This window comes from Typopeltis vanoorti, chromosome 1 (genome assembly GCF_054136105.1).
Source record: "Typopeltis vanoorti isolate ZY-2024b chromosome 1, IOZ_Tvanoo_1.0, whole genome shotgun sequence".
NCBI classification, from domain to species: Eukaryota; Metazoa; Arthropoda; class Arachnida; order Uropygi; family Thelyphonidae; genus Typopeltis; species Typopeltis vanoorti.
In genome coordinates this window covers 166,190,001-166,203,528 of record NC_143549.1, presented here as the reverse complement: position 1 = coordinate 166,203,528, position 13,528 = coordinate 166,190,001, and the positions used below count along the sequence as shown (strand labels likewise).

General features: G+C 33.8%; 2 long non-coding RNA genes across 2 annotated transcripts in view; one reads left to right on the top strand and one right to left on the bottom strand.

The window, feature by feature from the left end:
* LOC150110613 (uncharacterized) overlaps window positions 1-13,528 on the top strand; it is a 60,168-nt gene that overhangs the window by 20,612 nt on the left and 26,028 nt on the right. The window lies entirely within an intron of this gene.
* Window positions 2,094-13,528, bottom strand: part of LOC150110614 (uncharacterized) — a 29,209-nt gene continuing 17,774 nt past the window's right edge. The window contains exons 3-4 of the long non-coding RNA XR_016548535.1: window positions 12,466-12,643; window positions 2,094-2,310 (exon numbers count right to left, since the gene is read on the bottom strand). This is a non-coding gene — a long non-coding RNA (uncharacterized LOC150110614). The remainder of the gene's footprint in view (window positions 2,311-12,465; window positions 12,644-13,528) is intronic.

Here is a 13,528-nt window from a genome sequence, read left to right as displayed (position 1 = left end):
GTGATATTTGTATGAAATTTGTTCCCTGTCAAAATAGTATTGTTGGATAATAGGAGTTGCCAACGCTGGCTATTCTCCGAACTGACGAATGATCCGTCGTACGTGTTATGTCAGCAAGAATCGATTCAGTTTCCCAAACTCTTCCTTTCACACATCGATTAGATCTTTACGAAAAGAATGTGTGGCGTCTTGCTGGCTGGACGTTTGATCTTACGAACACTTATATCGTGCCTACCTCAACATCCGAAGTCACGCATTGTTTAGATTATCCGTACTTACCCTAAATAGGGTCTGCTGCATTAATCGATATCCTATTATACCAGCTGAGCCCAACGTTCGGTGCAGTTAATGGAGATATCTACTTTCCTATACGCTGCTGGGCGGCTAAGGTAAATGGAAGCATACGGTTTCGGTCCTATTAATTTTAGAATGTTCCCGCAGATCTTATTTGAATTATTATGACGTGCTTTCAGTCTATAATTAGAATCAAGGACAAATTTCAAGTTCACGGAAAATAATATAATCAATAGTTGACGAGAAACTTTTTAACTCCCCGTAAAGTACTACGTTATTCGAAATACACTCAAACACAAGAGAGAAAAAAGTTGAATAGCGTGCAACTGTTAAAGCATAAAATATTACATCTCTTTTCTTTTTTTTTTAATTTCTAAAATTAGATTTTAATGCAGCTATAAGCTGAAGTGCTCAGTGCGATGAAATCTGAGAAAGAATAATATTCAGTGATTGCTGAAAGTGTTAAGAACTTCAATGGCTTTTGAATTTGAAAGTTATTTGAAATATTATGACAGTGAACCTTGTTCTTTAAGGTCTATTTGCATTATTGAAATTACTTGAGAGTGAACCTTGTTCTTTAAGGTGTATTTGCATTGTTTTGTTTTCGATTTTTTCCTAAGAAATTTTTCAATGGATTTCATATATGTATAACGCAAAAAAATTGAAAAATTTTAAGTATGTTTACCATTGATTTACCGTGATGCTAAAAGTATTCAATATGATAAAATATAAGAAAGAATGAAAAAAAAAAAGCATATATTTAAAAATGTATGGGAAAGAGAAGATACAGTGTTCAAGTGTTCAGATAGAAGGATTTATGTGATTATGTTTTTGTTGTTTTTTAATTTATACGAATATTCAGATAGTACGTTGTTAACATTCTCCGCTAGGCGTATTGACTTATTCCTTCCTCTATAATTTTATAAAGTTCCAGAGAATATTGATTAACTATTTTTGGTGAGCAGTTGTAACGAAGTTCTATGCATTTACTGTGATCTGATGTGAGTTTGAGAATGTAAACTCAAACTTCATTTTCCAGAATCATGATAAAAACGATGCGTTTTTTTTATTCTTTCCACTACCTTATGTATTTTCTTGAAATCTAATCAAACATTCCACCGTTTTTAATGTTAGAATGCTTAGTAAACTCAACAGAATTACTTTTCATCGTATAGAATAAAAAATGTAAGAGGGTAGAGGGTTTAAAAATTGTTCTGCAGAACACTTAAGTGTGCTGAATAATTCATGCTAAAATCTAAGAATTATAAATTGCCAAAGACAGGAAGAAATTTCAGACGGAGTTAAAAACGATAAGTATACTCTTTTGCTTGTGTAGAGCTACTGCCTCATACGCCATTGCCTGAGGCGACACTTACCTGGTGCAAGTTGACAGATGTATACCGAGCTTGGGAAAGACTTGGATTTTAATTCTGTCTAGGGAGCAAAATAAGCTTTTATTTATTTTTCTTTTAATTTTGACAAGATTGATTTAACCAGTATTACAGAAGATGAGCCTTTTTGTGTGTGTGTGTGTGTGTGTGTGTGTGTGTGTGTGTGTGTGTGTGTGTGTGTGTGTGTGTGTGTGTGTGTGTGTGTGTGTGTGTGTGTGTGTGTAGTGGTAGTCGAAAACCTCTTTTTCTTCATTTTTCATTTCCTCCTTAATATAATTCACAGCCAACAGACGTCATACTGATGCCTTAGTTGCCTTAAAACTAATCTAAACCAACCGATCGTATTTATAAAAATGGAATGTTCGTGTGAGTGGCAGGGTTTGTTACATGCAAATGAATGGCTTTTTCTCTTTACATCATTTTATTAAGTTACATGCTTTTTTAGGAGAATATCTCTCTAATTTAATTATTTTATTGCTTCGTCAATTTAGTATTATGAACAATGCAAATTACTTTAATTTGGTTTAATTTAATTCTGTCAGAATAAATCTTACAATCTCTGACAGAAAAAAACTGAGAAATAAAAACTGTTTTATACTTTCCATTTTCCATTCCTTCTCATTCACTGAAAATATAAAAATAAAAATACGAATAATTAGATAAAATAACAAATAAACTAATTAATAAAGCAGATTAAGTAAAAGATTTGTTAATTGTATTTAGTTGAAACGACACGTAATTCTAAACTAGAAAGAGCATTCTTTGACTGTTACTTAAATAGTAACATTTTTCACACAGTCGAGCAAAGAAAAAAGCTAAATCTGATGATGACAATGCCATTAATATGTTTAAACTATTTTAAAATGAACCAAAATTTTTCTCATTAACTTTAATCGTTATACTTTAAGATTAAAGTATAACGATTAAAGTTAATGAGAAAATTGTGAACGAACGAACACCTCACTCATTAGAGAAGATGATACAAGCAAGTAAGCAACATGAAAAAATAATTTCACCATACTTTGACTAATTAATTAGTAAAGTACTTATTGTAAAGAGCACTTCCATATTATTATTGCTCATATTTTTCAAGAAAAATAACTAACCCCACAAAAAAAAAAAAAAAAAAATGTAAAATATGCAATTTGAGTGATTAGTTGAAGAATTAAGAAGTAGTTCAGTCTTTTCATTACACTTTCGAAAATTAAAAATATGAAGAAAAAATATTGTAATCGATAACAGAAACTATTATCTTATGATATGGTTCTTACGTATTTCTTATTTACGTTTTTTCCCTTACTTTCTATTCTTTTTGGCATGGATCTTCTAGAAGTAGTATTTTGTTATTTAATTAGAAAAATTTGGTTCTTCTTTCCCTAAACAGATCTGGCTTGAGGAACACACCCACTCACAGATTTATATACATATGCCAAAGGGCCTCATACGTGAGTTGATTTAGAAGTAATCCAAAAAACAACCAACTACTCGTACGATTTCTCCATTGTTATTTTCACTTCCGATCTTCATTATTTTATATACAAAAACAACAAATTAAACGTATTCCATGATATGATAAGCAGCTTTCTCAATCTATGATATTATCTTCAGATTCTAACACTAAGACAATAATCTGCAACATAAATAAATTACGGTAGTTTCCTGAGATTTTCCATGGTTTGTTCGTAATAGCTATACATCCATTATCTGGTTACAGTTGATATTTGCTATTATCCTTTCATAACCTGCTTCAGGTACCCGCCAGGTTGGTATATATACCCCACCCCCATTCACACACGCTTCAAATTTAACTTTTTTGCGGATTTGAGAGTGGGGATGATGCATTTATTTACCATAGTGTATCATTTTTGTAATAAATTGGGTGGTTTTATGGCGAATGTGGATGCGCATCTCCTAGTTTAATTCCCTTGTCATCGTGCCAGAAAAATGAACACAACAAAACTTATTCTGATATTCTGTACAGTTCTGTGGACACTGTGATATTTCTATGGAAGCAATTCACTCAAATATCAACATGATAGTACATCATGTTATTGTTACCAAGAATATTCTGCCATCGTTTGAGAAAATGGAATGCAAAGGTTGCATTGATTACAGCAGGGTAATCTAGCAGGGTAACTTAGATCTTAATTCTATAATCCACTTTCAAAATTAGAACATCGGCTAAGGACAAATTCGGTGCTTTCGATTTTACTACAGAAAAATAACATAATTTTAATGCATAAGTTGTCCAAAATACCAGTGTTTCTTTATCAGCATTTAATAATAATACGAAAAAAAGAAATCTAACCAGTGGGAATGTCATTTGTAATCTCAACCAACAATGGAAATCGATATAGCTAGGCTAATGGAATACTTAAGTATTTCACAGACCTAGCACACGGATTATTTAAAAATAAACAACAAGAAAAATTATTAGTCTGTCCATAGTACTAATGTACTACCGATTTACAATCTTTCATTAGTGCGAGTTGCTTAAAAATTACGTGTTTGTATTGATTGCTTTCAAACACTTATTTTGGCATTAAAAAGTAAACTTTCGAAGATTCATAAAAGTTCGTTACTGAAGCACGATGTTTTGGTATATTTCAAATAGCAAAAAAATATTGAAATTTTATTTTGCTTGTGATTAACAGATAACAGAGCAGAAATCGCGAAAACGATTAAAATAATTGACATAAAACCCTGCGAATCTCCAGGTGCTATTATATTCCATACATTGCTTGTATTCGAAGTCAAGTTATAGTCATTGACTTCTTTACATTAGTAGTTTGTAGGGTCCTCTATCATTAAATTTACATTTTACCTCGCCTCCCTGCATTCTTATTGAAATCTACCAAATACGGAGTACTTTACTGTACAGTTTTTGAACAACTAGAATTTTTAATAAAGTTGCGCAACTACCCTCTGTGGCGCCACTGAAACCCCTAGCGGAATTTACTTATTCAGGCTTCATTTCGGAGTTGAAACAATACTGAAACGCAATCAATCACCGTCAGATGCTTTCTAACTTGAAAAGAGACAGAGTTACAAACAGTCTCTAAAAATAACATCAATTTACAAATTTACTTCGGTCAACATGACACGAGTAGCTGGTAAGCTAATAAAAACTTTTTTTCCAAAACAAAACTAGAACGGTCATTTTATGATTGAAAAAACAGTCTCACGATGTGATGTTAGCATAAAGCTCCATGACTTAATTTCATAGAACTTTCGATAGGGATTCTAGGTTCGATTCTAGTCGCAGATTAGAGAAACCTTTTCTAGGGTTTTTTCCCTCAGCAGATTCAAGAGTTATTCGATCACTGGCGCAGATGCGTTGGATTTTCTCTTCCACATGAAATTCAGAATATCAGTAGCTCAACTGGTTTCGATGAAGCTCTGAGTTCGAACCCGTCTCTGCCAAAAGGAACCTTTATCAGGCTATTGAATCAAAAGTGGGTTAATCGGTCTCATACTGAGGAATTTTTACTCCCCGGGAACTCGGATTTTTCGTCCCTCAAAACAGAAATAGAATACTACTGGACAAGGAAGCCATTTTTCTGTAATAATTCCAAGTAATGTAGTATTGCTATCCTACAGCTATTGAGTTGAGGGAAACACACACACACACACACACACACACACACATGAAATCCAGGTTTGCATCCCCACAACTCAGCAAAATCAACGTCAGAACACACATAGATATAAAAAGTAGTAGTAGTTAGTATTAATATTAACTTTTCTCTAGCATGTTGTGGCGCACTCAATTGTGAGAGACAGAAACCAGCTACCTACCGATTTTCGAAAAAAAATTTCAGTTAACAGAGTACTGTACACTCCTTTGTACAGTACTCTGTACAAAGAATTAGAGGATTAGATAAAAAAAAAAGTATTAGAGGATTTATAAGTTAATAATATATTATTACTAAAATATTAATATTTCAATAATTTTGCGAGTTAAAAAAATCGTAATACAATTTAACCAAACATCATGCAAATTCTTAACATAGTTATCTTAACACATTCATAGTTATAGTTAGGTTAGATTTTCGCAGGGGCGTAATTTTTTTTTAACGTGATCGAGCGATAGCAGCAGTCCTCAGTCCCTAAATAGAAGGCTTAACTCTATTTTTAAACGGCAAATAAAGATAACCACGAACACTGTTGCTTGGAATATTTTAGATGATAGTGAAACAGTATAACTATCTTTTTCTGAGCGTTATCCTGTTAAATTGGGAAATGGTGTTAAAGTAGGATAAGATTATTAATTAATAGTGCTTAACATCCCTTGATTAATAATAATATCAAGCAAATGGAGTTCGTAATGTTTCCAGAAGATGGAACACATTCGTGGAGTCTGCGATAGATCTGATTTAATCTGTGCGAAACACCGACAAATCTTCTCTTTGGGATTGTTACTTATAACACTCATTATGGTAAATATTTGTCAAGATAAGAGGAGAACTCAATACGACTGGAAGTGAGGTAAGGAAATAAGAGTGGCGCCTGCTGTATCGATTGCTTCTGTCAATTTGTCGGCTTGGGAATCTTGCAACTGACGACACTGCATTAACGCAACCGAAATTCAATAAGTTTCGGAAATATACACTCAAGGGCAAAAGAAAGAAAGAGGGAGAAAAAAACCACAAAAACATCAGCACCTGTTCCTAAAATAAAACTACAGAATTCTTTCAATGTCAAATAGTTCAATGCGATTCCCTGAGTGGCTGTTATGCATCTGGGAATTGGAATGAAATTGTTTATAAAAATAACAGCAAAAGAAAACAGAATTAGCATACACGATCGTTTGGAATGAGTTTCATACATTGTTAAACCAGTTACATGTACGCATTCGCTTTTGTTCCACACGTTATGATGTAGTCCGTGTATTTTTGGTTCTCGCAGCAAACAAATTTTGCGTTCTTTTATTTGTTTTCACCAGTTATATGATTACTGTTTGTTGCGTTCTTTTTTTTTTACGAATATCTTTCTGAATTCGTAAAGTTTATTTTTATTATTATAGCGATGTCGCATAAAAGAGAAAAAAGCATTTGAAATTTCTAAGCCATTTTCAATGGCATTACGAGATCTTAATGTTCAGTATTTCACGAAAGCTTTAACCTCGATAGCAGACTTACAAGTTTCCATTGTAGTATTCGTGTAGTCAAACGCCACTCTTTGGTAATGGATTTTCCGTGTTAAATTTGAGCCGGATATTGCGTACGAATTGCCAGTTGAATCTTAAATGTAGTTTTCAAGCTTCGAGACTTTTCCTCCACATACGTCGGATTTTTACTAAGCTTTACATTTGGTTTCCTATCAAGCTGTTTACTTCACACACACACACACACACACACACACACACACACACACACACACACACACACACACACACACACACACACACACACACACACACACACACACACACACACACACACACACACACACACACACACACACACACACACACACACACACACACAGCAACGGCAAATTGTGTATCCGATCGTTTGTCTCTTAGAAATTCAAAATTTTTTTTTTGTGAAACTGGTTCGTAAGCTCGACTTTTAAAACAAAATCTGTTTTTTTTTTTTAAATCATGTTTTGAAAAGCTAAAAGGTTTATTAAACTTACTTTGATAAACTTCTGTCTGAATATTTGACACGTGGGTGGGTGTGGGTGGGTGTGGGTATGCGCGTGCGCTTTTTGGCTCAATTTTCAACTTGAATTTTAGGAATCTATTTAGTTTTTATCAACAGTTAGTTATAATTCTTGACCAAAGTTTCTCGAATTGATTTGGTTCAGTTTTTCATTAAATGTACAAATATGGCAGCCTTTCGAATTGATGGAAATATTTAGTCTGAAAAGTTTATTTTTCACTTGGTTAGACTATAATAAGTTTAGTTTAATCCTTTATCCAAGTGTGAGCACACAAGGTTTGCGCCTGAAAGTATCTTCAGGACTGGGGTAAGGTAGTGCAACACCAGGAAACTAGTTGCAAAGGTGGAGAAAGTTCTCATCACTCCTATCTCAGTATCTCCCATAATGCAAAGCACATCTCCTTGCAGATATGTGTAATGCTATGCATTAAGGCAAGGACCACTACCCATACCGGTTTCGACCTTTATTGAGGTCTCGTCAGTGGGAGCCAGGCCCAGTAGTGGAGATACAAAGGCAGAAGCAATGAGAGGTCATCCTAACCTAACCTAATAAGGTTGCACACCCTTTGGCAACTCCTATAGGTTAGGATGACCTCACCTTTCTTATTGGAGACTTGAAGTGGCTCGAAAAATTTCCATATTTGCTTTCTGGACTTCTTAAAAATAAATACCAAAAATTATGAAAATCCTTAGCTCGCCGGTTGTACTAATATAAGTTTACAATCTTGATACTAACAAGTCTGCATTTTGGAGATGAATTCCTTGATCGGTGAAGACAACCATCTTCACTGATCTCTGCTTATTAGGAGCCTGAAATGACTTGAAAAAAAGTTCCATGGTTGGTCTATAGGGCAGGGTTTCTAAATTATCTAACCCATACACAGCACTAATACTAAGATTTACAGTCTTGTGGGGGTGGAATTCACATTACAAAAATCAGATGACGATGATGATATAATTATTTGTAAACAATTTCTTCGGTTTTTTTTTTTATTTTTTCCCCTTTAATCGTAAATAATTAGAAGCTAGGTGCCTGCCAGTCCTTGTGGTGTCGTCTATGACGCTAGATTGGCTGAAGAAAGACCATAGAGATTGGTTTCTGGTCAACGACTAGAGAAACATTTTTGAGTCCTTTTTTCAGCTGATTTCCGAGTAAGTCGATCTTTAGGGCAGATAAGAAGAGTTTTTTCCCCTTCCGTAACTCAGAAAAATCGAACATAGAAACAGGATGTTCACTCCATAATACCATCTAAGTTTTAGCCGCAGCTGTTTATGTTTCGATCACACCAGCTGGAGATCGTGCTTTTCTTCAGTTGAAGTCGGGCAACCAACTTTCCCCCAAAACGTCAGAGCTAAAAGTAATGTCACCATTTCCCTTGAGAAAGGAAAAGGCGTGGAGAATATATTTATTTTTTACTTATTTAATTCGTATCTAAATCTGATCTTTGACATTAAAGCACACGATCTGAATTTCTGAGGATGCAGTGAACTAAACTGCTGATAAATAAGAGTAATATTAATTATTCTTTATATTTTATTACTAATTTCGTCGACAAACAGTTATAAACGTACAGTCTATTAATACCGTAGTTTTCTGTAGTATTTTATCACCTCTTCACACGACAAACACACCGATCCACGCTTTGTGGTTCAGTGGAAAATGAAATAGTCTCCCTTTTTAAACCCTTTGTACGGGTGTTCCGTAAGTGTCATTCAAGTAAAAAAAAAAAAAAAAAGAGATCACCTCCCACTTTTCTATTTTTTGTTTACTCCTGTTGAATTTTCCATGCGCGACATAAAAGATGAAAGAGCTCAACTCGCTTTCAGAAGTCTTCCTTTCATGAATGTTTCATGAAGGCAGGATTTCTACAATAAATTAAAGTGCCTAAAGCGCCAAACAAAAGATTAACTTAAGATCCAATCATCTACTTTCTATATACGTCTTGTCCCGAAGGTCGGAAGACACACATTCTAATGCTAATATTGCATTTAGCAGCAGCAGCGAGCTAATGTAATATGGGCTACTACATTAGTCCACTGTTAAATGCATTGCTGTTCATCTAGTGGATGCCTTCAAGGCATGTTTTAAAAGTGCCTGACATAACAATCAAAGAAATTTCTGATTCTTTATTCATTCTTGTATATTATTTTCCATTGCTTTATAAGGCTATAGTAATAGGCGTTATGAACCTTTCTGTACATTGAATTACTTTATTATTCAAAAAAGTGTATCGCAATCGTCTCAATAGACTGTTTCCTCTCATATATCCATACTGATTTCGTTTTTCGCTTATCGGATTTCCAAACAATCAAAGTTATCTGCATTTGCGTCAAGTAATTTCGTAGGAGCTAGCTATGGTAATTCCAACGTCATGAATATTACATGAGAAGCACATTGCAAATGTATCGCTTGTACTTTTATCACAGCATGAAACAAGTTGAACGTAGGCTTAGCACCTGCTACTATTTCAACAATGGTTTGTAAAAAAAAATAACCAAAATGCATTACACGATGGCTTATAAAGCTAATAATTCCTGATTGCATCCTGCAGATTCAAGCTCTGAGAAGAGCGATTATCAGCCTTCTTCTACACGTATTTGGCTAGCAAAAATCTGTTGAAGTCATCAGTTGCATGGAATAATAACCTTCGTAGTCATTAAACATTGCTCGCATAGATATACAGCACTTCAGTCCGCACAAAGTTTCTGAAAAGTTATAATTACACTTAATGACTCTCTCTCTCTCTCTCTCTCTCGTGGTTACGGTCATATTTTTATTTCTCTTCGTCTTCATCTCTGAGGTGTGTAATTTCTCTTCTACTTGTCCCATTTTTCTTATACTTTTATAAGCAACTTTCACTTTATTCATTTTCGTTCTAAGAAAACAGCAACTTATCTTCAATTTTGTTCTTCTATCTCCTGTTTCTTAATACTTTTTTTCAAATTCCCTCCATCATAATCTTCTTGGCATTCTTATTTTCCGCTACAGAAGATTTTTTTTTTTTGGCTTTTAAACTCTTTTGAGAACTTTCATTCCCCTAGCTTTGTCCCCAATAGTTATTTATGTACTAAATGGGATGCTTTTACTTCCTGTCTCCTTCTTTTCTTCTTTAGGCTGTGTTATTGTCTTTTGCATTTGTCTTTTAGTGCATCTCTAGTATAATCTTGCTGTTTTATGTTTTCCTCTCTTGAAAGTTTGTGTTTATCAATACTTCTTTCATAAATTTTCTCGTTTTTTATAGGGTCGCTTTTAGTGCTTTGAGGCGCTTTCCATTTCCTCCACTTGTACATAAAAGTTCTCGTAAGGACGAAGAGCATTTTCTTCCACAAAGAGGGTGCATTTTCTTATTTAATCATGTGATTGTGTGCTACGTTTTAATGCTGAATTTTTTTTTTTTCATTTAGTAGATAGGGAAGTTATTCTTGTTCGTTATCAAAATTACTTATTACAAATACGGTACCAAGAATATTTTTGATACCGTATTTGTATTTGATAGACTGCATGGAAATTCTATTTTTAGAAGTGTGAACTTTGGCGAAATGCATCTGGATGTACTATTGGATAATTCATTGTGATTTGATGTAAAATGTGGTCGCATTTTTGGTAGTATATTTATGATATTTCTACTGTTGTGTTTTGTACGTGTGGTCAACAGTTTCAAAGGCAATGGCTTTCGAAATTTCATTTGTTAGTTCCCTTCAGACGAATTAAATTGCTACATTGTGATCATCTTTCCACACACACACACACACACACACACACACACGCACGCACCGCACGCAAGCAGAATTGAGTGGCAGCTCCAAAAGGCCTCTTATGAAGAATACGGATATCCAAAACACTTAGCGAAATGGAAAGCACTTATCCCTTGAATATTATTAGAGGATAACGCCACCTGGTGGAATGAAATTATGCTCGGATTTACTTACTTCAGCATTGTTTACCAAAGAACAAAGATTCGTTCGTAGCTAATAAAAACTTGACTTGACTATTTCGCTATGACTTATGTCATTGAATTTTATCATAACTCTTGGACTGTAGCAAACGAAGACAACATTTAATGAAAGCTATTTTATGACAGCAAAAAAAAGAAGCCAAATCTTCACATTTATTTTGCTATTATGTGTTCGTTTTCTAGTGAGATAAGGGTTACATAATCTAGTTTTTCGGTTCTGGAGACCAAACTTGGTATACGTTTTTCACACCATTTCAAGCCTCCAATAAGAAGGATAATCGGACACCAGGTAATGAGATTCATCTACTACCTAAAGACAATAAGAAATAATCATGCTTGCAGCAGGATTCAAACTACACAAGAATTTGATTGGAGGGTGGAAGCCCCATCCACTAGGAGAATCAGATTGGCCTCTCTCACATTCAATGTAAAGTTGGATAATGTAAACCATTCAATGCAATGTATGCATTCTGTACCTGACAGGAAAACCAGCTTAAGATGAATCTGATTATTGTATAGATTCACTTTCAGGAATAGAGTTATATCTTATTTTGACTCACCAGATTATGGGTTTCAGATCCCAAATCAGACACTTGACTCTAATGGCAGCCAGCTTACTATTCCGGGTAAGTGTATTTTATGGCTGTGGAAATGTGTGTTCACCGGGCCAATTTCCTGTTCTTAGGGACGAAAACCCGAGTTTCCGGCGGGAAAAAATCCCTCTCTCTATCTCCGTATAATATTGGCTAGCTCACCATATGATTGAAAATAAAGATTCCTCACATCGTACACGGGATTCAAACGCGGTTCTTTTCACCCAAAAGGGTTCATCTGCACATCTGCACAAACTGAGCCATGCAGACTCTCATTATTACATGAATATTGCTTCATTGTTCATCGACTAGAATTTCATTTGACTCTTGACAGCACTGACTGGGATTTTAAATATAATTTTTCTTGAATATTTCAAGTCTATGCTTTTTGACCCACATTTTTTTAACAATGACCATTAGCAATTATAAAATAATATGCAACGCAATGTAAACTGGTGTCAAACAAAAACTGGAATATATGTTTGATATAAAAAAAGAAAGAAAGGAAAAAGATATAGATTTACAGTATACAAAAAAACGAGAAAGAAACTTGCATACAAATTACCTCACACTCTTTAAAATGCAGTAAACGTACGAAACTCGACACATTTGATTTGGTATTCTGTAATGATTAAATTTATATGCATTTTTCTAAACTGCAAAAATTAAATTTGATGGAAAATGGGCAATGATAGCAATTATCGCTCGGTAAAATAAGGGCGAAGCACAGAAATCATTAGAGTCTGAAATAAGAAAATATCTTGTTAATATGTAGATTGGAATCATCATATCAATACTGCTATGGCTTAATAATGTTCATAAATACAGTATTCGTTTTATCATTAAATTAAATATTTAATTTTAAAGAAACGAAATATATTAAAATACCGTTATTTGCTTGTGTGTGTGTAAAACCATGGAAAAGTGCTTCTAATTAATTTTGAAAATTCTGAAAATAGCATCACATAATTTATGTACGAATTCTTTTCCTAATTTCTGTTTCAATAATTTTCTCTCAAATCTCTATGAACTATATTCATATAAAATTACTTCCAAATCCCACTTAATCATCGCGAAGTCAAATAATTTGTTTTAGATATGTTAAGATATTCAACACATAAAAGTGATTAAAACCAAATCCGAAATCTCAAACTGTTGTTAGACGTGCGATGCTTAGCATATTACGAATAACCTCGAAACAGGTATGGATTACCAAATATATTTTTTTTTATTTGGTAATAAAATTTTTTCGATTTGTAGCTCAGCGCTTCCCAAACTGTGGTCCGCGGCCCCCTTGGGGGGAGGGGCGTAAGTTTTGTTGAGGGAGCCGTGAAATAATGAAAACAAATTTGAAATGTTTTAAAACTAAGTAGATATTTTTATCTTAAAAGAAACGTATTTAATTTTTAATATTTATTTATTTTTTGTTATTTTTTATATTTTGATAGGAAAAAAATCACACATTGCTGTTGGTTCACAAATTTTGCTTCCTGCGTATTTCGGCGCTTAATGAATATTAGCAAATATATGCTTATTCATATGTAAGTTTCATTTCAAAAGTATTGATAAGAAGCACAAAAAAGGTTACAAACGCAAAATCTTGAATATAAATTGTATTGAATATAAAT